Source organism: Gouania willdenowi, chromosome 12 (genome assembly GCF_900634775.1).
Source record: "Gouania willdenowi chromosome 12, fGouWil2.1, whole genome shotgun sequence".
NCBI classification, from domain to species: Eukaryota; Metazoa; Chordata; class Actinopteri; order Blenniiformes; family Gobiesocidae; genus Gouania; species Gouania willdenowi.
Genome location: NC_041055.1, coordinates 7,450,582 through 7,476,474, shown reverse-complemented (window position 1 = coordinate 7,476,474; position 25,893 = coordinate 7,450,582). Strand labels below are relative to the sequence as shown.

The 25,893-nt window shown below is 37.7% G+C and overlaps 1 long non-coding RNA gene and 1 pseudogene across 1 annotated transcript; both read right to left on the bottom strand.

Annotated features, from left to right (window-relative positions):
* LOC114473366 (netrin receptor UNC5D-like) overlaps nucleotides 1-25,893 on the bottom strand; it is a 278,176-nt pseudogene that overhangs the window by 169,941 nt on the left and 82,342 nt on the right.
* On the bottom strand, nucleotides 15,813-24,112 carry LOC114473367 (uncharacterized). The gene is made up of 3 exons (XR_003675242.1): nucleotides 24,101-24,112; nucleotides 20,297-20,303; nucleotides 15,813-15,920 (listed from the first exon to the last, which is right to left on the bottom strand). It is a non-coding gene; the product is annotated as an uncharacterized LOC114473367 (long non-coding RNA).

Here is a 25,893-nt window from a genome sequence, read left to right as displayed (position 1 = left end):
ATGGCTTTGGATTGAGTCCACTTATTGATCGGCATGGTGACAACAGAGGCGGCTGCCACACTAGTTTGTCTGACTTTAGTGTAATTAAAGCTGGGGAAACAGCGCTGGCAAACAGGTATAAAGAGAGCTGTCAGAGAAAAGAAATACCTCTGTGTGAATAAACCAACACTTTGGGCTGACCACAAGTAAATCCAAGGCATCAGACTTACAATTTATGGTCACAATTCAAGGAAGACTTGAGAACATGAGATCAGATGAGTCCTGGTAAACGATAAAATATGGCAAAATGGAAAAAAAGTGCTTTGGTTGATTTAAGTTGGACTAATTAATCTGTGTACCCTTCGTTCCTTGGTTATTTCTTTACAAAACCAAATAGAAAAATAGAAAAAACTTCCCGTTCCGGACATTAAAAAAAAAAGCAACGCATAAGTCACATTACTAGTGAATTGAAACGTTATTAATACATAAAAAAATCTAAACCAAAAAATGGTTACGTAAAACATTCACGAGATACAGTATGTGGAATCAGAGGTGGTGTAATGAATCTACTGGTGCTCCTCATTTCTTGAGATCAACTTCCGTGTGCGTTAACGGCTGCTGTTAGCGGTATTTATAATGTGCGAAATAAAATTTTACTCCCCTGAAAAAAGCTGTAAATGTTTTTGCAAAAGTGTCAAATGGGAGAAGTTTTTACATCTATTGTTCCTCACACCAGCCTCAGAATCGATAGTCGGTCACCAGTTTATTTGGATACCATTTGGATCGTAACACCGCAAAACAAAACATAACAGTGAGCAACTTTTTATGACCTAAAACATCCACAGACTGGATAAAAACATGAGCAGGACCAGAAAACTGCTGAAATAAATCCTAAACAGTCCTATTATGTGAGGATACTTGGTCCAGGGCCTGGGGAGAGAGATGCAGTGGATTTCAGTTCTCGCTCTAATTTCCCTGTCACACAAACAAAACAAGTTAAAAAAAAAAGGAAAAAAAACCAGAAAAACAGTACTTATTTGGTTTTTCTGTATTTCTGTTTTGGTTTTAAATCAGTAAAACACAGTAACCACACTGTCTATTTGTTATTTTGATTAGGTTTTATAACAGAATAACTAAAGAACGAAGGTTACACGGATTGTAATTTGATGGAACAATGGCATTGTGGTTAGTGCTCCACAAAGATTCACCTCAGAGTTGGACTCCTGATGCAGAGCTTGAAGAACATTTCTACAAGAACAAATTTGATCTTCCCTGTGCTTGTGTTCTCCAGGTATCCAATGGCGCCCGATTTCCGCCCACTGTCTCTAAAGTGGCCACAGTTTTTAAAAGAAAAGTTTGCACGTGCAAAAATCTTGTGAATGACAAATAAAGGACTGATCAAGGGCCAAACAAAAAAAACTATCTTTCCATTACAATGAGATGTGATAATACAGTCGTGCCTAACCACCGCTTCTGGTTTGCCACTGGGCCACAAAGAAAGAATATTTTTAAAAAAAAGTATTTTACCTCATGCATGTTTCAGTATTTCAAAAAAGAAAATTACAACTTCTGTTTCTACTCCCAACTTCTTCAATTGACTGAACGTGATTGGGCTTTGTGAGGGTGGAAGTGGGTGATCGCAGATGCTGCTGGCGAGGGTGTTTACTGCACGGAGCCGCAAGAAACAGGTCTTTGAATGTTATCGCGTTAACTTTTTCCATTTTCAGCAAATTCTTCAGTTGTAATTGGTTTTTTTTTGTGTTTTTTTTTTATAACTACTGAAAAGTGTACAATACAAGAGGGAAACTAGACAATCTATTAACAATTTGCATTTCCATGGAGTGCAAAAATTGTCTTCTCATGTGTTCAAAAGTACAACAATACACAGTGATTCAGTGTTATGTGAAATAATAAATGGCGTTAATGGCGACCGTTTGAGGGGTCATCTTCTGATTGAGCAGTTGGGGGATCAATCCCAGGGCTATGCCTTTCTAAGTTTCAAAGTGTTCTTTTTTTTTTAGTATCACAGTGCATATATACATACATTTCACATATTTGTATTCGTTGCTGTACATCTTGGATAATCATGCAACAAGATTGATCCATTTTGAATACAACAAGATCTCAATACTCTTTTTTTTTTTGTTTCGAAGTGTTCTTGTGCAAGACAAGTTGCTCCCAACGGTCGACTAGCACCTTGCATAGCAGCTCCATTCCACTGATGTGTGAATGTGAGTGTGAATGGGTGAATTAGCTGATATAGTAAAGTCTACATCGGTGAGAATAAAGTGATATATGAATTTAAGTCCATTTACTGTACCATTTATCATGTTCAAGGTTTAAATTCATTCAACAATATTATATAATATTTACAGTGGAAATGTCTAAACTTATAAGTTAAAATCTTTGTTCACTTTATAATAATGGTCGATCTTGGTTATTCTCTGAAATTATTAATATTTTTGGTAATAAAAGACGGGCCTTTAACATAGCCAAAACCTTTAAAGTATGAATAGTTCACTTCCTACATTATTCAGTGTTTTTCTAGGAATGCACCAAAATGAAAATTCTTAGCCAAAACAGAAAACCGAAAAAGAGAAAACCAAGGCCAAAAACCAAAAAAACTAAATAAATGATTATGCTAATTATTAGTCCCATTGCATTTATGGCTAGAAATGTGTACTAACCACTAAAATTAAAACATTGCAATTGTATGAATGAATATTAATTAGGGATGCACCGAAATGAAAATTTGAGGGCGAAGCTGAATAAAATATACGCTTGGCCGAATATCGAATGCCTTTGTTAAATTTTGTTGCATAAATAGCCTAGAATACATTTTTAGACATGTTTTTTAAAGTAAATGTTTATTGAATATTCTGCCATTTTTTAAATATTCCAGTAGCCTTTGCTTTTCAAAAAAAGCACAACATTTCATTTATAAAACAAAACATGCATTCCAAAAAAAAAAAAAACAAACTAAAGTGCATTAAAGGGGAGGTATGATGAAAAATAAAAAACAACTTTATAATGGTTTTGCTACAGTGATATACATCCCTTTAGCCTCATTCAGAGGGGCAAAGTTTCCTCCCTCTCTTGTTATTACACATTTTGTAAAAAGTCAGCTTTAAACGGGACAGTTGGATTTTGCCTACATTGGCAGGTGACGTCACCTAACACGCCTCCTAGAATGAGAGCTCCTCCCTCTCCAACTATCTAACGGCTAAAACAAATACTGCGGTTTAATATAGAATATAAAATGCAAACTGCACTACTTTTTTTTGCTGCCAATCGTGTTGGGAGTCACTGCTTATGCTACACCAGCATCTGCTGTGAGACCTGACATCGCTTGTAAACTGAGGAGGAAACAATGGGGATGTTTACGGATTTGTGGCTCACAGCGCCAACAACGGACTCGGTTGTGGAATTGGTCTGCTTCCAACTTTTACGCGGTGACAGACGACGGCGAGCGTAAGCGGAAAGGAGAGAGTCTGGTTGTGTTTGTGTGTGGAGAGGAGGAGCAGTTGTTGCTGCCGCTGCAACGCGCACACACTTTTCCGACTCAAAATCACTGCACGTTGTTTGATTGCGTCAATGCGTCACACGCTACTGTTCATCCTAGCTTTTAACTCACTAAACCGAAGGAGAATGTGGCTTTTTTGCAATAGTCAGCCGAAAATAATTGGCCACCGAATATTTGGTGCATCCCTTATATTAATATTTCAAATAATAAGTCAATTACAAATATTAAAATGTTTATTTTGCACTGACTTTCCAACAATGCACAATATAAAATAACATAATAATGTTTAACTTGTCCCACTCTCATACATTAAATAATATTGTACAGACTGGATCAAATTAATTATGTTCTCATTAAAACACAAAGTGCATTGAAGTCAGAGCATGTGCGTCTCCAAGAAAATTCACTTTTGGGCCATTTCCCTAAGAAATTTAGGTGCATCACTAGTTTTTCTATGTGAAAAAAGATGTAATTCTACATTTCACCTTTAATAAATGCAACAGTTTCAGGATTAACATTGTTTCTGTGCAATATCTTCTTAGTTCAGTGTGTCGTTCACAAATTTGCAAGATGCGATTAATCATGATCAATTATGGTCAGTTTTTTTTAAGCGATTAACAGCTTTAGTTTAGTTCTGTTATAAAATAATTCTTTTTTTATGTTAATTAAGACGTATCTCACCAAATGCCAACCAAAACGTGACAAGATACTGGACAAAATGTTGATGACTGCTGGCCAGCAGTGCCTGGAGGATTTAAATATTATTTCACTGGCTTAAAAAAAAACTGACGCAATAAAAGGAAGGCGGTTGCCATGTTTGGTGTCAAAGTGATGGCAGGAAAGGTAGGAGATATGGACGACCTTTATTAGACTTGGATACAGTAGACACAGTAGTGGGCACATGTCATACACTGGAGACCATTTACAATAAGAATGTGCGCACACACGCACGTTCACAGTTGTGGGCTTTCTTCATGGGCCATTTGATTTCACTTGATCTTGTGACATGGTGATGATCTCCATTTTGTCATTTTAAATCGTAATTGCTCTGAGTCGCCTGGAATGCAGCAAGGAAGAGGCAAAGCGACCAGAGTGGAGAGGGCAGAGAGGAAAATGAAAGGAAAGTCAATGAGTCAGAGAGAAAGAAGGAATGCAGACAAATGAAGAGGAAAAGATTAGAGAGGCTCAGAGATAAAGGGTAGAAAGAAGTGCCTTTGCTCTCTGCTTCCTTTCATTTCCAGCACACGAGAATGGAAATACAGTAAAGCTCCACTTGTCTGTCATCCATCCACCTTGAGAAGATATCTCTTATTTTCATTTGCTTCTTCCACCATTCACTCACACAGCCTTTATAATCATTCCGTGGCTCCCTTGGATGTAATTACAAACAAAGATACTTCAGCTCCATCAGTTTTCCTTCATCTAACACTCCTTTGAGGACACATTCCCAGCCCTAATGTTCGCCACTGGGAGCCTCCAAGTGTCCACATTTCAGACCACAAGTGTCGCCGAGTATTCCTGACAACAGCGAACCCGTTAAACAGTTTTCACATTAACACCTACTCAACACATGCATTAAGCTTGAGCATCAGGATGAGGCCATCCGTCCATGTCATGCCTGTCTATCAACTAAAGGCTTGACTTCCTCTAACATTTCTCACAAGAATATCATCTTCTGTGTGCTGAGATTTCAATCATCTTTGAACACAACTGAACATGACAACAATTGGGACAATTAAACTCTCCCAACTAGGGTTGGGAACCTCTGGGTACCTCACGATACAACACGATACGCGATACAAAGCTCACAATAACGATTATCTCACGATATGACGATACTGTGATTATCGATATATTGGTCATAAATCAATCTACAATAATCTATGACATAAGAAAAAAAAAGACTAAGTGAAATTTTTTTTTATTTTATATCTCTGAAAGACAATAAATTGAAGTGTCCTATGAACAGTGACATTATTTTAGTGCAACATTTCTTTAAATAAGTGTCAACATACCAATGTAAACAAATAAGCATCTCCAATAGTGCTTTCTGCAAACAAAAAATAGGGTTTCTTACCAGTGACATCAGTATAGTGCAATATATTGGTTCCTTCAACAAACTGTGACAAAATTTCTGTGAAGACGTACCTGCACATTTTAGTGAAAAAGCAGAAAAGGTTTTGAAAAAATTAAATTAAAAAAAAAAAATTGTATATATTTTTTTGTTTTTTTAAATTTAAAAAAAAAAAAAAAAATCGTAAAAAATCGATACTTAGCGGGAGCAAATCGATAATCGATCGTGCAGAAAAATATTGCGATATACCGCCGTATCGAGATATTGTCACACTCGCAACGTGCAAGTACATTAAAGAAGTATGGGTGCATTAGGTAAATACTTTTACCTGATGGCATCAACAAAGATATGGTATTTATTCACCGCAAGTATGGAGTGGTGGCCTAAAGCTTTAAGAGTAACTAAACCCCCTGCTCCTGGAGCAATCAAGATACACCCATTCTATCCGATGATATCTCCAAATAACAATCTATGCTCTCTATTCATAATTATCTGCACAGTGATGGCGTCTTGGGGGGGACATTCGCGGGCCGTGCCTCCCAAGCTGACCGACTGTGCCAACAGAATGTGTATATGTCTATGACCTGCTATGTTGATTCAGGTGAAGTCACTCACATTGCTGCATCGCAACAAAGCAAGAGTGAAAATTTCAGATGAGCAGGAAATGCAGCCTGAGAATCTGCTGTCTGAAAAAATCAAAATGCCCATGTTTTGTGTAGTTTACGGCTGCTCCAATCATTCTAACCGAGAAAAGGAAGAGATTTTACCAAAGATTGTCGTTTACAAAGGTGAGAAATGTAAAAAGCTCACAGAATAATGCCGTAAAAAGTGGATTTTAAACCTACGTCTGCGGTCAGGAGGAGCAGAGTCTGCTGATACCCCTGTCTGTAGCGACCACTTGATCAGAGGTATGTTAGCGAACTAACTTTGTTTTTGTGGCTGTGTTTATATAGCATTAGGTTGTCGTTAAATTGACTATTATTTGCTACTCAGAGCGGAGTGTTTTTGTGCCCCCCGCAGTTTTTTTAAGTCCCGCCCATATTTAATACTGCTTGGCGATGACTCTGTATCTGTCCAACCTACTTACCACAGACTGCATAGTCCCCAGGTGCTAGTTCCTATAGAAAGACCCCTACTTTTTTTTTTTAAAGTAGGGGTCCCAAGATCCAGCAGAAAAAACAAGGGGTTGATTCCTACCACGGCGTGGTTGAAAAAGGGTAGCTCACCATCTGCTGATTTGTTGGCAAATAAAAACCTGACCTAAAGAAGGTCAAGACAAAAAATTAGGAATCCTGTAATCTTTCAGTGCATGATAAATACATGCACAAATAATGTTTCATACTAACAATCAATTAAATTTAAGTGCACTTATTATAAACAAAAATAGATTCATAAAGGCATTGCAATGTTCATATTGGTCATCATCATTAATTCAAGTTGCACAATATAATTAATTTTCACAACTGGGCCCATTCAAAACCAAGGTTGGTTTAAAAAACATACAAATATAATTACAACTAGGACAAAATAAGTGTAATGAATACATGGCAGCGTTTATCACACAATCAATTGCTGCCTGGATTCCAAACTATACTTCGGCTTAAGTAGTTTACAAAAATAAATAGTTTTCAATACCTTGATGCAACTTCGATCAGAAGAATTGTGAAGAGTCCCGGATTGTGGCCGGGTTTCCAAATAGCGCTTAGCACCTCTGCTACAGACAAACAGGAAAACCAGAGATCTCTTCCTTCAAAGATTATACTCTTAAAAACCGAACGGACTGATACACTCACCGTTTAATCTGACTCAACGATTGCTTATTCAGCATCCATCCATCGATTCAGTTTGGTACTTTTGTCCCGGTTTACCAAAGGAGTTTAGCATGCTTGCTGCTGGGTAGCCGATCGCCCGGAAGTTAAAACAACTATGACTCCATTTTGGAGGCGGAAACCCCGTGGTGCAGCGGAACGTTTTCACAATTAAAGTAGGTCAAGTAACATGGGTTACAGGGTCCCCCCTAATTCCCATGCACGTCCTCGGACATGGTATAGTTTGTTCAGCTATGCTTGGGTTGTGGGTAGGAGAAATTCAAATGTTTTATACATATATTTATATATAACCTTTGAATTTCTAATATATACTGGTTTGCAAACAGTTCTGGTTTTGCCTGTTTTATTTACACACAGACTCTAGCTGAGATTAATCTTTCTGATTGGCGGTAATACTTATTGTATAGCCTATCACAGTCAGTCCCTCTACCCTAAATGAGTGTTACAAATGACATCACAGAATCTTGTTCTCAGCCAATAGCATAATTCAATTGTAATAGCCTGGTTTCAACCTATAGAGGACAGTCACTCTGACATTTTACAACAAAATATGACAAATTGAAATACTTTGACTAAAATGTTGAGAGTTGGACAACTCTACAACATCACTACTTAATAGATTCTTATGCTCAATTAGTCTCTCTCAGTTGAATAAAGCTTAACTCACTCAGTGCCATTGACGAGATAACTCGTCATTTGCGTTTTTTCACGGGGATTACTACAAAACACCCTGGCGGAGGTCTCTCATCATTATCTAAGCTGTGGGGTGTTGTAGTAACCAACTGTGCCCAGAAGATGGCAGCAGTGCACCTTTAGATGTGAGATTAGCCACTGATGCTACCCAGCAAAGGAGGAAGAAGCAGGAAAAAGGGAGATTATGGTGCTACAGAGTGATCTTGTGAAGTATCCAGCAGCTCACAGCTCCACATACGAACACAGAACATGTGTGGACCTGAGTGGATTGTTGATAATGTTGTGAACATGAGATAAAACCATCAACTAACAGGGCCAAACGGGTCATTGCTGCGTGTAGGGAGGAGGGGTGAGGAGGGGTGGTGTGGAGGTGGGTACAAAATACCCCCAGCCTGTGAGCCAGATAGCAAAATAATAGGTGACATGTAGGAGGTAGCAGCGCACCTTTGGATGAGAGATCATCCGTGCTCAGTGGAGCTCAGAGGAAGAAGAGGAAAGGCATTTATGAGAGAAAATGGCACTACGTAAAGAGCTGACGTTCCCAGCAGTGCACAGCAGCGGATACTCGACCAGACAATGTGTGGAACTCATGGATAGTGTGGTGATGGTGAGATAAAACAATAAAAAAACGGGGAACACAGTGACACTCTGCACGTCCGGGAGGAAGAGGAAGTTGTGTGTGTGCAGACTGACGGGAGAGAAAGTTGGAGGAATGCCAAAATACAGTAAGAATTTCATTCAACTCTGAACAGGATCGATAAATAATAATTTTGCCATCAAAAGCCCTGTCTCAGTGTTTTTTTTAATGTTTTATATAAGGGAACAATGTTCAGATGTTGCTCTATTCAACGGCTGATTACATAAGAATGTATAACGAGCCAGAAACAATATTTTTTTTTGATGAAAGTAGAGGCTTCAATCTTTCAGAATCTGGTGTCAGATTTCAGATAGTCATAGTAGAAAATATTCTGTGGGTCTTTAAAATCAGTCAAAATGTTCAAAAACGGCTGGCACTGAGTGGGGTACAAAATCTGAGAATGGCTGGCACTGAATGAGTTAATATAAAGGAGGTGTACCGATCCAATATCGATATCAGATATCGATCTGATATTATCTTAACGGATTATATCGGCCTGCATCTAAAATCTCCAACAAAAGCATTCCATTCCAGACTCCACTACAGCACTTAAATGGGTCAGTTTTTTTCATTCCGACTGTTGCTGACTATTGTCGTCCATTTGAGAGCTATCACTTCATTAAGAATTTTCAAACAGTTCACACAACAAAATAAGTAAAAAAAGTATGTATGATTCCTGCCAATATCGTACCAGATCAATATCGGTATGAGACAATGGCAAGGTTGCAATATCGGTATCGTATGGGAAGTAAAAAACCACAAGAAGGTTAAAAGATGGCTGAGTTGATTTTGTGAAAAGATAGTTATTTTCTTTTATTACAGGCACCTAATGTCCCTGATGCCACCACCCTGCATGTCATGGAATAACACTGGTTTCAGGTAAATTATATAATGCTGCAACGATTAGTCGGCATAACCGATAACGTCGACTACAAAAATTTGTCAACGCAGATTTTGTAGCGTCAACAAATAATAAATAAAATAAATAAAGGAAAAAAACCATGGCACGGCCACTTCCTGGTGCAGGTCCTTACATGAACTGCAGAGGGCAGTACCACTCCCACCTGACCGTTTCAATGCTGGAAATTGGAAAATACAAGCGAGGAAGAATGGCGGACCAAACCGTTGAAGAAGCCCGATAGCTTCGACCTAAAGTTTCTAAAGTGTGGGAACATTTCAGCGAAGATAAAGCAGTGAAACAAGTTAAATGTAAACTATGTGAGGTACAACTGGCTTTCCATGGTAAGCGCAAACACGCCGCAGCTGGTGTTCCATGTTCTTCATGTCCAGCGGAAAGATAAGATCATAAGTCACGTTGATGTCTCAAGAATCTTTCATTTTAATCACATGTAGATTTGTTCATTAGCTAACAAACTATGGCTGAAATAGTTATTGCGTTTGTTTAGTGCTTATCTGTCAGAAAACTACAGAAGAAGCTTGCTAAGTTAGCGAATGCTAGTTCAGTTTTGTTTACGCATAACTTACTTCACTAAACCTGCTTTGAATGAAAACACCTTGATTTCTGCCTATATTAGTATTAATTATTACAGTAAAATGCTTTAATCTACTATAAATTGTGTAATTTCATATAATATTGAGACCAATATCCAGGGTTGAGGATGATACAGACCTTCCATCCAGACTACACCTTACCATGTACAACTCTTTAGTTGGTTTAAAGTTCTTACCACCAGAACCTGTAAGGTTCATGTTCCCACAAAGTGTTTCCATTATGAATAGTTGTTCCAGACCAAATGCACTTTATTATTTAATTAATTAATTTTTCATTGTGACCATCATTTTTCATGTTGAAAATAAAACTATCATAAATGCAATATTTTGTTCTGTCACTGTTTTACTTTCTTTTTGTAAGTGTAAAACATGTTGTCAAGAGTACAACAGGGACACTTTCACAGGTGTGAGGATTTAAGCAGGTGGGTTAAAATAGCAATTCAAAAATATGTGCTTCAAAAAATATAATCGCGATCAGTCAACTAATCGGAAAATATGATTGATAGATTAGTCGACGACAAAAATAATCGTTAGTTGCAGCTCTAAAATTATTAACGAGTAGCAGAAACATGTTTTTTTGTGGTTTACTTAATCTTTCGCGGTGTAAAACCTCCCTCGTTTCAAAGTATTCAAACATCATACTAGACAAAAACACTGTTACAAGAAGAAATTCAAAAATTACATGAAATATTTATTATATGAAGGCTAATAATATGTTTAAAAATGTTTATAAATATACACATCTCTCTATGGTTTGAATATAACTGCAAAGCATGTTATTTCAGTGTTTTCAATTATGAATAAAAACAGGGCTGATGGTGCTGAAAGAAGTGCCTCCCAAATGATCAATTAAAGTACATCCAAATCAATAGAAACACACACTTATGAGTCCTGTGAGAGAAACAAGTGAAAGATTGTGAATGACGGGTTAAATATTGGATGAAAGTGCATGAATAAAATTAAGAAACTCTTTCTCGCCAAAAATCATTAGTGTGATTATCGATGTAGCATTCAAAGAGTATCGACGACTGAATAATGCTGTCTGTGGTATTGACAGGTGATTCTCTTATTAGAATTCAGCTTCGATAAATCTTTGTAAAGCAGGTCCTGATTGAGGTAAAGCTCATTCATCAATATTCTCAGTGTGGCAGCTCGTTCACTAGAGGGGAAGTCGGTAAAAACAAAAGGCATTTCGAGGAGGAATTTATGCAAATGTTTGTATTCTTTGTAATTGGCGCACAAACTGGATTCCAAATTATCTCTGTATGTCTTAATATGCAATGTAATAGAGCTGAGTAACAGTCTGATTGCATGTAAATGTCAGTATGTGCCCGTCTCCTAAATCAATGTCTGCTGAATATTAGCACTGAATACAGAGGAACTGCTGGTTTCTCCACAGAGGTCAAAACGCTGCTATTTGTCAAGCTGATTTCAGTTGGGACTTAATACTCAATACTCTGGGTTTTATTTATTTATTTTTTTTTAAAAAAAAGGTCCTTCCAATAGATAAACAACATGGTGATCAATGCTGTCAGCGGAAAACTGCAAAGAGCAGCAGCAGAGCATCTACCTCCAGGCTGAGCTCTCATCATCCTTCTCTAGCAGCCTATTAATGCTGACTCAGCACCAACGGGTCACCAGTCCACTGCACAGCTGTCACACAGCGACAACACAATCACACACATTTAAAACCTGCTCGACACTGATCATCACCTCCATCGGTGAGACTCTGCTCTTACTATTTGTTTAAATGTGTTTGCGTTCCAAACCTGGTGATGAGCAAAGGGAATCTGTGTTAATGCTGAGAGACAACCACAAACATCATAGGAGGGTTCAGTAAAAGAAAAATAAACTCAAAGCTAAGACAATGGGATCACTAAAACAATCTTCCAACGAAAAATGGATTTTGAAAAGAGTGCATCAACACGTTATGAGACAATTATTGTGCCACGGCCAATAATGGGTCCATGATTCGATTCAAGTCCAGATTAAAAACTTTAATATATGTTCTTCTTATAACCTTCTTACAAACTGTTTTAAATCATAAACCAAAATAAACTGCACATTTCTACATTTATCACCATGCAAAGTTGAACAAAAATACATATTTAAGAAAAGTTTTCAAATCATAAATGCAGTGAAAAAGTAGAGGAAACTTTTTTTTTTTTTTAAGTGCAGCTATATGTTCCAGGCTTGGAATTTACATATTTTTCCATAACGAATCGTGTGTGTGTGTTCTTGAAATATTTGCATACAGTATATGTCCTTACTGTTATCTTCTCAGCTTTATTCATTTTCTGACTTCAGAAAGCCAAAATACAAGCTTGAATTCTTTGCACGAGCCAGGTCGGGCTTAATTTTGATCGTTACCACGAACTTGGGCCGGGTTCGGGCGCTGTGCGGTAAATCAGGTGATGTGTTTCGATTAACGCAAGAAAGACGCACAAATGGATGCTGACTCGCCTCTAATTGTGTGCACACGGACGTGAATAGTGTCGGGTTGAAAGGGGTTTGGGCTTAAAGAGACATTGGCTTCATTCAGGTCGGACAGGTTGGGGCCGTGTTCGGCTCGGGCTGGGTCTTCTTTTTTTGCCCCGATTAAAGCTCTTCCAAACACATTCTGTACTGTATCATTTAAATCCCCTCTTATTTGCATACATTTTTAGCCGATTTAGGATATATCCTTACATGCTTAAGGTTTCTCTTTGTTTTGGCACAAAGAAAAATGATAAGAATCTAGTGTTTAGCTCTCAGTCTGACCCTGCAGGCAAAGAGACTTCCAACTCCAGCCTGTCTGTTTCCAGACTGTCAGCAGTGGTGGCTCCAGTGGCTGAGGTGGCATCTGTAAAGTGTCATAATGACATCGTTTAGAGTGCCAACAGGTTACCCTAGAAGCTGAGAGAGTGATGCCCACAGCTGGTTATTATCTGCTCCACTCACTGCAGAATGCTAAACAGCTCAGGTCAGCTAATCCTGGGCTGTCCAGGCTGGCATTGGGTCAAACTTCCAGTTATTTATCCTAAAAACTGCTATTTAAAGGCTCGTTCAGCGAGGGCGGCTTCAAAGATACTTTGCTTTATTTACAGTGACTTTTATGATTCTATGCTTCTCCAGCCTGTGACCTGACACAATCTCTCTCTCACACACACAGTGTTTTAGTGTCATTACAAACAGCAGCTCATGTCCGTGCGCTCATCTGTCACCTGGAGTGACTTTATCTCGCAGGTGCCCAGGATAGCAATGGCAGGGCGACGCTGAGTGGTGACCCACAGGCTGACGGTGTGAGGGCAAAGACGCAAGCGAGAGAGAAAAACGAGCTTCACACTCAGTTACTGAGAATGCAAGATAGTGACAGAGTGATGGAGGAAACACTATTAAAGGTAATGAATGTCAGGCTGCCATTCCCTCCATTGTATGATCCAGGTACCAGCGCCAATTACCACGGCAACCAGAGGCATGCTCCTCCTCTCCATCCCATCAGGGGAAGCTTGGTAACCTTCTCATGACGCTGGTCTTGGTAAAGTCCTTGTCAACGGTTGCGACTCGAGTGTCAAGGTCAATACTTTAAGAAAAAGAGCTCCAGTTTCATCACCTGAATAAAATATTTCACCATTGTTTTCGTCAACTACATTTTTTCAAATGACAATAATGGATGTCTTATAATATTATAGTAGACACTATATATTCAAAGTATGATTAGGATAATGACCATTACCACTGAAGTAACAAAACCCTGACGCACACAAAGGCTAAATATCTCCGTAGATTCTCCATCTCTGAAAGTTCTGAAAGCATTTTAAGTGAGAAAAAAAGAATATCAACATGTGGTAATTTGATCCATAAAACTTGCGTATACACTTTTCATTCTGACATATCTAGTCAGCCTTTGTACTACTGACAAAATTTCCGGTTAACTTCAAAATAAGAGCCCTATTTACAAAATCGTCAAAAAACTAATGAAAGACAAGAAGAGATGCTTTCGTTTTGAAAAGGGGATGTCTGATTTTTAGCTTGAAGTCGGTCCCAGGGCGATTTTACATTCCGTTCGCAATGCATCATGGGGCAGTTGAGTATGCATACTTTCATACTATTTAATGTAAACACACTACATACTCATTTTGACACCAAACTTAATATGAGAAGTACATTAGTAAAACATTTCCAACTCAAACATGTGAACGAAAACTATATCAAAATGAAACTATTCATATAGCTGTCATCCAATAGGAAGTAAGCTGATAAATGCTTGAATCGTTAAAAAATGCATAAACTGGGCTTCATATTTAATCAACTATACCTGTAACAGATTTAGTCGACTAAAATGTTATTGTGATTAAGTTGATTAAAACTAGAATATAACTAAAACAGTCCTGATGACTACATTTAGAGTCAAGCTATGCTGCATTGTCAATATTAAAAGTAATCAGAGTAAAAATGTTATGTTAAAAATGTGCTGAGACCTGAACACCTATTTTTCCTGAGCATTGTTAGGATAAACAGAGAGATGATTGTATCATAATCCATCTCTTCGACGCTGCACAACGTGAAATATTCATAAACATCTGGACTCCCAACAATTAAAATGGTGCTAAATTATTACACCTATACATCAAAGGGGCCTCAGGCAGCACAAATAAATAAATGATTAAGGTTTTCACAAAACCTGAAAACAAAAATCAATCTCCGGAGTGACTTTTTCCCACCTCTAAAACATGCAATAAACTGCCTTCCCAATGATGCACGGGAACATTTATTAAAACGTTGAACCTGCATTTATTAATAAAACCCACATGAACTCAGAGAGAGAGATATAGATAACATATAAACCTGCACCAATCATCTCAGGAAACTTTACAGGAATAAATCGCATTCAACATCCACACCTGAAATCACATTATCCCTATTAGGAAAAAACATATATACAAACTGAAGGTGTTAAAACCATGCAATGCAAATACAATAATACTTACATATATGAAGGATGCTTTTGTCTTATGAACTCAAAATCTAACTAATGAGCTGAAAATTACAAGTATGAATGAAATGCAGCCCAACACATGAATGTACTTCAGACCAGGGGTTCTCAACCTTTGGGTCAGGACCCCATTTGGTGTCAGAAGACACTGGAAGGGGGTCACCAGATACCTTTAAGAAACTAAGAATATTTTTTGAACAATTTGAGACAATTTTTGCTCATTTTTTACGGTTTTTCTGAAACTACACTAAACTAGCAATATTTGAACATATTTTCATCACTTTTTCATGCCATATTTTTGCTCCATTCAATGCATTTATGCTACATTACTCCCATTTCTGCCGGTTTTAAGCCAAAATTGACACTTTGATACCTTTTCAACATGTTTCCGTCTGTTTTTGGATTTACAGGCTTTAAGATTACTTTATACCATGGTGCAAAAAATAAACTTCCTAGATAACAGTGGATATTATTCAGATAAATAAATAAAACAATGGACCATCATTTCACTGACTTCATGGATGAGCCCCAAAAAACTCTCCCCTTTATTCCCCCTTATAGATGTCCCTGTCTCCATATGACATGATATGTCTTCAATGTTCACGTCTGTGTTCAACCACCTACAGGTCCAGTGGGGGTCCCCTGTCTCTGGAACCGTTATTTTGGGGGTCGCAGGCTGAAAAGGTTTAGAACCACTGCTTTTTAGACGATCTCTCTGCAAAGATATTTCTGACTTGAATTACTTACTTTTTATTATTCATCAACTTTTAACCATCAAAAACACATAATATCCCTTTACATGTGGGCATCACCATTTTGGAGATTCATAATGAAATCAATCCTACGTAATAATTATTTTTACAAATTAACGCTCCCATAGAAAGTCTCTGGAGAGATAACCTTGATGCTTCGTTACGTGTCGTCCAGTTCCTTCGATTTTATGATGTTAATCCCAAGAAAAACAATAACATTACAGTGGACGATTTTGATGCTGCACTTACCCTTAAAACAGGGAAGTCTACGCAACCATGGCAACCATCGGATGCCTTTAACCTCATCAAACCAGTTGGAGTTACATGAATGTTGCAATTCCTGAAGTAATCATTATGTCACAGTTTGCTTCTTATTGCATCTGCAGCATCTAAATCACCTCTCATTCCCTTCAGGAAAGGTTACAGAAAATAATCTTTCAGCTGAGCAGTCTTTCTTATTTTGGTTGAGGATGCCGTAAAACCAATAATTTATTCAGAAAAGTGGCCAACGTGGACGTACTTTGTTTAGCTTTTAACAACTTATTAATAAAACATATTTCTTGATGGTATAACTTCAAATAATGATTGGATTTTCCATGTAAATAAATGAATAAAGTAGCCAGAGTTAGGGGAAACAAAATTAAATATTAATGAATGCTTGATTTCAAACAGAAGTAAAATAAATGAATAGAAATTAAATGATTTAGAAGTTGTGCTGGGTGGTATGACAAGTTTATATCATACTGTGAAAATGATACCTTTTTCACAGTATGGAGCTGGTGAATCAAGACATTATGTATATAATTACCTTATAACACACATTAATGTATAGTAATAAATATCACAATATCAGACATTATGCTCATAATATACTGGCACTTGTTTGCTTTTTAAAACATTTGGTTGAATTACTTTTGATATAAAAATTCAAATAAATAATATTTAATAATATTTTTGAATTGGTTCTTGAATCTTTGATTAATTACCAATTTTCCTGATCTAATGAACCCACATTCAATTCTGCAAATTCAGTATAATTATAAATTAATAAATGCATTTTTCTCGTTCCACTAAAAGGTTTTCAAACACGTGTACATATCCTTCCTTCTGGAGACCTCCAATGTTGTGGATATCATCACAACTTTTCCTCTGTTTCAGATGCAGTTCAAACTGTTAAGTTCCACCAATAATAGTGTTGTAAACAACCTGAGTAAAGTAGATAATAAATTACAAAATCTAGTTCAAAATCAAACTGTTTACTTCTGTCTGTACAGAGACCAAAAAACAAAGCCTGCAGTTCAAAGCTCTAAAACAACAAAAAGCATTATTTATGTGCTTTTCAATGGACGCCTGGTAACTCTGGGTGCTAATTGGCGTGAAAAACACACAGCCAGAGCAAACAGGCTAGGAAATATTAGCATTGGACTCGTGGCATTTCTAAGGGATGAATCAGAAATCTGCCTGATGTGGCCGTGTGATGTGCTGCCACTCTGAGGGTCAATGATGAGATGCGGTGCTGGAGAGTCTGCCAGGCTGTCTGCGAACCCCCATCAAGTCCATCTGTGAGTTGGTCCTGCAGCGATCCATATGGGCCCTGCTGATAGGCAGCAGGAGGATCGCTGCATGGGGCCAAATCAGTCTCAACACATCAATGGAACCAGGGCCAAAGAACAGAAACTCAATGAGGTGCAGCTCATTTAACCAGTCGCATCCTGTCACAAACTTAGACACTAATAAGCAAGTTTCACCAATAAGGCTAGAAGTCATATTAGGTAGGTTTTGTGTCACAAGTGGCCAAAAACATGTTGCATTTGTTTTAATCAACTGCCAAAAAAAATCAATACATTGAAGATCATTAGCTCAAAAAAATGTAAAAGGTTGAAATTGCCACTCAAAAGTCTGTTTTGATCTCCACTGTCAACACTTTATTAATGGACATTGATGGAAAAGTTTAGCGCATTGCATTGTGGGATTTGGAGTCCCATATACAGATAGTGTTTTCACTTCATTCTTACCATGAGTTCTTCACAAAACAAGGATATCAGTGATTGGTTTGGCACCATTTTTGTTGTAGTTTGTTCCCAGTGGTATCATCTCACTCTGAGAGACATTCAACTTTGGTCAGATTTGAATTTTTTCATGAAAACACTATAAATTTGTTGGGAAGTCACATTGTTAACGTTTTCAGGGGCAAACAAGAAATCACGATAAGAATGAAGTTAAATCCCCTTCATGCATCCGTCTACAATACTCCACATCCCACAATGCAAAGTGCAAAACTTTTCCAACAATGTCCATAATGACATTGGAGATGAAAACAAACTTTCGAGCATTCCCTTCAACCAGTTACATCTTTTTTTCAAGCAGATGATCCTTGGTGCATGCATCATAGATCAATACAACATGACTATATTCTTTTAGAAGTCATTGACTCATGTAGTCACCTTTGCATCATTAACTTCCTTCTGTCCAACCATGAGGTCCTTCTTTGAGTTTGAGTCTTCCAGCAGAGTAGGAAAGCTCACTCCATTCCAAGTCACCTCAAATCTCCAAAGCTGTCTAAATGCTTCACTGCTTATCTCAAGAATGGAGTTATAGTGTTGAGTTCAGCACTGAACAGACTGAGAAACTTCTAATCTTTGTCCTGAAAGCCATTTGATTACCATTCACAACGCATTGGCCTGGTGTTAGAGAAAAGCTACACACCCATTTAAAAAAAATCACAGTTAAAAAAACTCAAGCCAGTGTTTTCTAATCATGTCCTCCTGGATCATTAAAACTAATCAATAGACAGCAGTCAATGTCAATCTGCAGACCATTGATGGGTTCCAATCATTTTTCAGGATTGTCCCTTAAAGCCTGAAGCCATTGAGGAGTCGACATGTTCTACGTGATCAGAGATGGACAAAGTGCTAAAACTTCATTATCCAAGCCAAAGTAACAACACTCACTGTACAAAAAATAAATAATACTCCAATTCAAGTTAAAGTAACTTAAGTAAAAGCATTTAAGTATTTAAATAATAATAAAGTCTGTGTAAAGCAAATTCAGCCATTTTCTGATAAACACATTAAATTGATCCTAAATGTATTTCTTAAAACAGGTAAAAAGTCATTCAACCATTTCCAAATTAATTGTGGAGCTCCGAGCTAGGCTTCACAAACTGTGTTTAAAATTTCTGTGCTTAGGATTTAATGGGCGGGTCAGAAATCATAGTCGTGTTACGTAACGGAACCATCATTCCGCAGGAGTGCTCAATAATTCCTTGAACAAAGCAGTTCCTAAAGTGTCCAGAAGTAGAAGCGTGTCCACTGCCTGTGCATGCCAGTGTTTTCAATAGTAGCCTATTTTACTCTTATTTTACCACAAATCATCTATGGTAGGTTGGTTAACCTTCAGGATTGGCTTTAGAAAGAAAATAATTGATTGTGAATAATCTATGCAAGAATAACTAAAGTTGCTTCATTCTACAATCTTTTTGTACATTGGCAGACAACAATATTAAAAACTATTCTGTCACAACTCAAGATGTTTTCCTTTCTTTTGGTCAATGTTATTTTACACATAAAAAGTAAGAAAAGTGTAATTCTTGTCATAGGGTTCTTAAAGACTGCAAATAATATTAATGCAAAGACAAATCTATTATGACTTCTTCAAACCGTAATCCATTTTGAATGCCAACATACATTTAGCTCATTGGGGCAGATATTTGTTGTAATCAGATGTTATGTTGAATTACAATGGAGTCCTTTTCATTTTGCTTTTCCAAGTTACATAGCAAACTGGTTATTCGGGCTTTGCAACATTGTGGCAATGCCAGCGTTGGCTAGAGTGTGATCAGCTTTCTCTCTATCGAATGCCAGCCAACTACAAAACACTTAATGCAAAGGGAAAATATTTCTCTTTCAGGGGCTGAGTGGCTGCGAGTGATGTGAGGCAGGTTTGAGTTGTGTGCACTGGCACCATTTCCCAACAGCTCTGCCAAGTCCGTCTGGTTTCATCCTAATGACAACTGAGAGTTATTATTCCTCCAGAGTCGCCTCTGGTAGTGCCACACAACTGGGGTTTCCGTTAGTCCCTTAAAAATGTAATCCTTTTCAAACACAAAAGCTACCCGTCCCCTAGTGAACTGGCAAGGGCTTTGTCCTACATTTCAGTCAAAATCGATGGAAATCCATACTTTTATTTTTACAAATTCATGCATGGTTTTCTACTAAGCCTTGTGCCACTGCACTTTAAACCACCTCATCTTTGAGAACCATTGTATAATAATGTATATCAAAAACTGCCAGAGACAAAAAAAATGTAATAGATAAAAACACTGTAGGCCTCATTGAATCAATAAATCAAATATCAGTTACTCTGAACTTTTTTTTGTCAAAGGGTAAAATTCCCGCTCGAAAGTTTGTTTTGATCTCCACTGTAAACAATCCCTTATTGACATCCTCGGATATGTAAACTAAATGTTAAAAGTACATTTTAAAATTTTAAGTTTGCCAAATTGTGATATTACAATTACTATTGCATTACATTTGCACTAATGCAGGATTTTTTTTTTCATGTTTTGTAACCTTTTTTACACAACCCCTGTAGTTTGTTAATTGAACATCTCGATGATGCTCTATGCAAGTTGCATCCAGATAAAAGTTATCCAGTTTTATATCTCGCTATTTACCATTCATCTAGTGCTCTAATCTCCCGTCTGGACTTAAGCGCTTTTTTGCACCCCTTGCAGTTACGCGCTTCTCTCCTATGCGTTTTCTCCGGTCCAGGCTGCTGACACGCCCACCGCGCGTAAGGTAGACCAAAAGCACATATGTGTGAATGAAGGCGGGCTGAAGGAAAGGAGGCGCTGATGTAATTTTTTTTGGGCCGTCTAGAAATCACGGAACGAAGTTTTTCCAACGCTTGTAAATGTCATTGAAATCCATGAAAATGATAAAGTTCACTTTTAATTTGAAACACCATTGATAAACAATGTAACAGGTTGATTTGATCAGATGATTGATCAGATTATTGCAGTGTGACTGGGTCACAGTTAAAATCTCTTTCCTTGATCATCATCATCATCATCGCTGTAAAGCGTGACTGAGTTAGATGCTGGAGATATGAGTAAATAACCCGGCCGCAGAGCGTCGTGCTTTAATACAGAGGGATTGCATTGAAACAGAACTATTAGCTTCCATTATACACAGTTTTAAATATAAATGGTTTAAAGCGACCTGAGCCTCATTTAAATATGTGTAGGAACAGTTTGTGGTCCATCCTCATCTGCATATGACAGATTGTTTCACTCTTTAGTGGATCAAACCATAACTTTATGTTGGACATAGTATGAAAATAGTTAAATCACTGTGACCAACGTGGACAGAAGTCTGCGTCTGTCAGTTTTAGTTAATCGTGCAGCAGCAGCTGAGTGATCACAGCTGCTGCTGCGTGACGCACAAGTCCGTGTGGCTTCAAATGAAACTAAGTCCATATTTCTAGTGCAATATAATGTTTCACCTTATCGGGGCGTTGCACTTATTCCAGGGTTAGAAGCGCGTAAGAGGAAAAGGACTTACGCAGACTTACGAGAATGCGTGTAAAGCCAGATTTGAATGGGAACACCCACATTTCAGGGCTGCTCCACCCAGAGTGCGTAACTGGGATGGAGGCGCGTAGTGGCTTTTTGGACTTACGCACATGGGAGAATAGAGCCCCTAGCCCTTTATCTGTAGTCTATGTATTGACATCTAGTAAATTATCTATCTACTGTTCCATCCATCGACATTAGGGGTGTTGTTTTAACAACGATTCGATTTGTATTATAATTCATGTTTGTCAATTCAAAGACTATATTGGCTAATTTAGAACGATACGATCTGAAATAATTCAGTGACGAGAAATGGATTCAGCAATTTTTTAGCCAATAATTCACGCAGTGTGACTGTGAAGTAAATACTTTGGGTGTAATGAAATTCTTTACTCACGATACAATATGATAAAGTGCTGACGATACAAAATACTCAAGATGTATAAAAAAAAAGTAAAATAAATTCCTAATGAAGAGTAACAAATTTTTGTTGATGAAAAACAATTTGACTGTAAAAGTTGGAGACAGTGTGTGGGAGTGTTTTGCTTCACAAATAAATAATGAAAAGAACCTTTCGTGAATTTTATAGTCATTTTTTTTATTTCGCAGAATTTTCTGCCACAAAATTTCATTACATTCTTACTAGATGAATGATGTTAGATCAAAATAGTATGTCATCTGGAAGGCCAACTTGTTAAGTACAGATCAATATATTAAGATCTTAGGACTATAAAATATATATTAATGTAGAAGATGAATTGTTTCACCCTTAATCGACGTAAAAGAGTAATCAAATGTTTATATTGTGCCTCTCTCGACTCTCAAAGTGCTTTATTGAAATCATGTATATAATGAGCGTCACCTGTGCATGTTAACGCCTAACAGTGAAATGTGCATTATGTACTGTTCTGAATTCAACCTGTGTGCGAAAGCCAATGAAACTCAAAAAGTTTCCACCTTATTTCATCATTGCAATGAGGTCCACTATCAAAGGTCTGCAACTGCTGTTGAATTAATATGTATGTGTACTTCAAGCAGAACAGAGTGAAGACAGCAGATACACAGGGAAAAAAGGGTGTTGACCCCACAGAGTACCGACTGAACTTACTGTCATTGCTTTCGCTCCAAACCAAACCTTGTCCACTCTTTTCTCTCCATCCCTGAGGCTATTATTCTTCACAGAGGGAAAAAGGAGTTCCTCAATGCAAATGACTGTTGCGCTCCTTTACAGGCTCCCTCTCATTACCTCATACATCAATAAAAAAAGAAAAAATACACATGAAAAGGCATAGTCAAAGGGCGAGCCACTGTTGAGTACCTCCTGTTGTCTGCACTGTTTATTCAAAACTTGACTGGGTTGGAAAGGTTGGGTGCTGGCGAGGTCTCTCTGCTTCCTTTATTTTCCCCCTCCCTTTCCTCTCTTCTATTCTGAACTAAGGCCAGGGTTCCTCTTGGGCCTGCTCTATTGTGCCGCAGGAAAATTGCCAATCCAGGCTCCTCTGATGGAACACTGAAAGCAGGGGTTTTATAAAGGAGCTGATTTGCTATTCATTACCTCTCACTCACTCTCTCTTTCTTCCACACGATTCCATTGGCTCACTTTGCCACACTCCAACTTCCCTTTCCTAGATTTTCACCTGCTCACTTTTCTGATGCCCTCCTTGGAGACTCCCTTGGTTACAGTTTGGATAGAAAGTATATGTCTTTTCTTTTATGATGGTGTTGTAAACTCAAACACATCCTGTACAATTTCTAGGTTCAAATAAATACTCTTTTGGGTTATTCATTGACTGCTGGTACTTTACTTGACACTAGATATTTTAGATGCTTTATTTCTTTTCTCTTTTGCATTTTTAAACAAACTGCTGATCAAAAAGCAAGGTGAATGTAAGACTGCATTATCCCTTGTTTTCACTACAACAGACTGAGCCGTGTTCTCCCAGGTGTTGAGTGCACTGCAGGCTGTTCTTTACTATTGACTGCCAAAATGTGCTGAATCCCATTTTAATCACACAGACAAACAGCATTCAGAAACAAGAAATCAACAGGAAAGGACCTTTGTATATGCTCCTAGCATGTTGGAAGATAACCTAAAGACATCAACAACTATCAAAAACTAAACCTAGAGGTTCTTCTGTTTTGCTTTGTTTTTTTCGACTCTAAGATAGAGACTAGCAACAATTGTACTCACTTCTTCTGGTGGTGTTGGGGACATTTTGAGATTATATCAGTGATCTTTCTTAACGATAAGTGGGTGGCCTAATCATTGTGAGCCAAAAGTGCTAGATTTTTAAATGTCCTTACGGAAGAAGTTCAAAGCTACTTCTGGAAAGTCTAGAAACTAGACAGTATCTTCACTAAAAAGAACACTAAAATTAGACTCTCCCTTAGTTTAGACATAGTCCTGGACTAATTCAGCCTTATGAAGAAAGGAGTGCTCACTCTGCAGCTTAACCTAACAATCCACCACATTATTACTGTGACATGTGTAGTTCTAAACATATTCAGGGTGTTTTGTTTTTTTTTGTCTCTCACATATCCAAGCTCCCACAATGGCATCACTCTGCTACAGCTATAATTAAGTGGGCAACATACAGTATTTATATTGGGCAATGACATCATCCAACGACTTTCAGCAACTTTTGGATAGCCAATGGCAACTTACCTTACATAGACCAGTTGTTAAAAACTCTTTAAAGGGTAACTAAACCACAGATGTATTTAGGTAGGAAGTAGTGGTGACTGATTCTTGTCATACCATTGGTGTTTTTGTATTAAAATGTTGTAAAAATTTAAGAGTGACTGCCCTCTATGGGTTGAAACCCATTACAATCAAATTTTGCTATTGGTTGAGAATGGTGGTGTTGATATTTTCAAGGCTTCTTACATCACAAAACACCACCGTTGGCACAACCCTTTCTATAAAAAATAGCTAACTAGCGAGGGGGCTTCTGTTTGAGAATGACTGGGTGTGTCTTAACTGCTCCAGGAGTCCCACCCATTGTCAAGGAATGTTTTTAAATTCCAGCCGAGACTCACATCAGCCAAAACATAAGGCTTTAGTTACTGTAATGGTATAAACTCTTGGCAATAACTCCACAGAGACAGGATTAACAAATCAACTACAGATTTCTGCTCACTGACTTTTTGGCTAACACTCGTTTTACAAACAGCTTTTTTACACATGACTTTTAGCTGCAAATAAACTAATAATAATAATGGCTTGGATGTAGATAGCGCTTTTTTCAAGGAGACTCAAATTGAGTACAGCTGAAGCCCGAAACAAAAACATCAGCGATTCCGCTGTTGGATGGTTTTACAGTATATCATTAAAGCTGATATCTGGAGTTTCTGAGAAATCTATGTTTATGTATCAATCTTTTGAGATGCTATGGTCTACTGCCGGTGGTCATTCATATACGTTGATGTATACAAGTCCCGTCTTCGTCCTATAGACCCCTATAGAAATGGAAACGAGCACCATAATAGCCCAGCCAATAGGCTTCGACTTCCTGTATCAGATACTGTCAATCAAAGTGAATGCTGAACTGTGCACGGAAACAAGGCCGTGCATCACAACAGCAAACAGGTAAATATGATTTTGGCTTTTACCTGACTCATAGACCTATATCAATGTGACCCGATGCGACGTTAAGTTCCGTGACGCGCGTGCAGAAAAGTAGAGGCGTGGCTTCTGGTAAATTGGCAGAGGCAGTCGGAGGAAATGAGGCTGTTTAAGGAGGGACATCGAGACGTTTATCAGAAACTGCGGATATCAGCTTTAAGCTTATTTAAGTTTCTTAAAGTTATTTACTAAACAACTTTCCTCCTCCTGGGTTTATTATCCCATGAGTGAATCATTAGCACTCAGCTGAAATTATATATATGTTATTGCTGTTTATTATTTTTTTATCTTAGTCTTCATTAGTGTGTGTAGATATACACATATATATATAAAAGCACTGAAGTTAAATCAGTTTAGCGTCACAAGATTTATAGCAAAATGTGTTGACTTTCTTTATAGGCTTTCTACGCAAATACTAAAACAAAGATAAACGGGGTGCAGAGTGGGTTATTCTGACAGTTATTAGCTTTGCTTTGTTTACCCAGTAGCACACCTTTTATGACAACTGTTTGCATGAAAAGCACTTCATGAATAAAGTTATGTTGATTGACTGAAAAGTTCAGTATTTCTGTATATCCACAGTTTTGCCCAACAGAGCGAAGGAACAAAATTGACAAAATGTATTAAAGTTAAGTCACATGAGTGAATCAACTCATGGTCCTCCATTTTTGATTGAATTCACTGCAAAACTTCACCAATTTAAAAACCAATGTAACCTG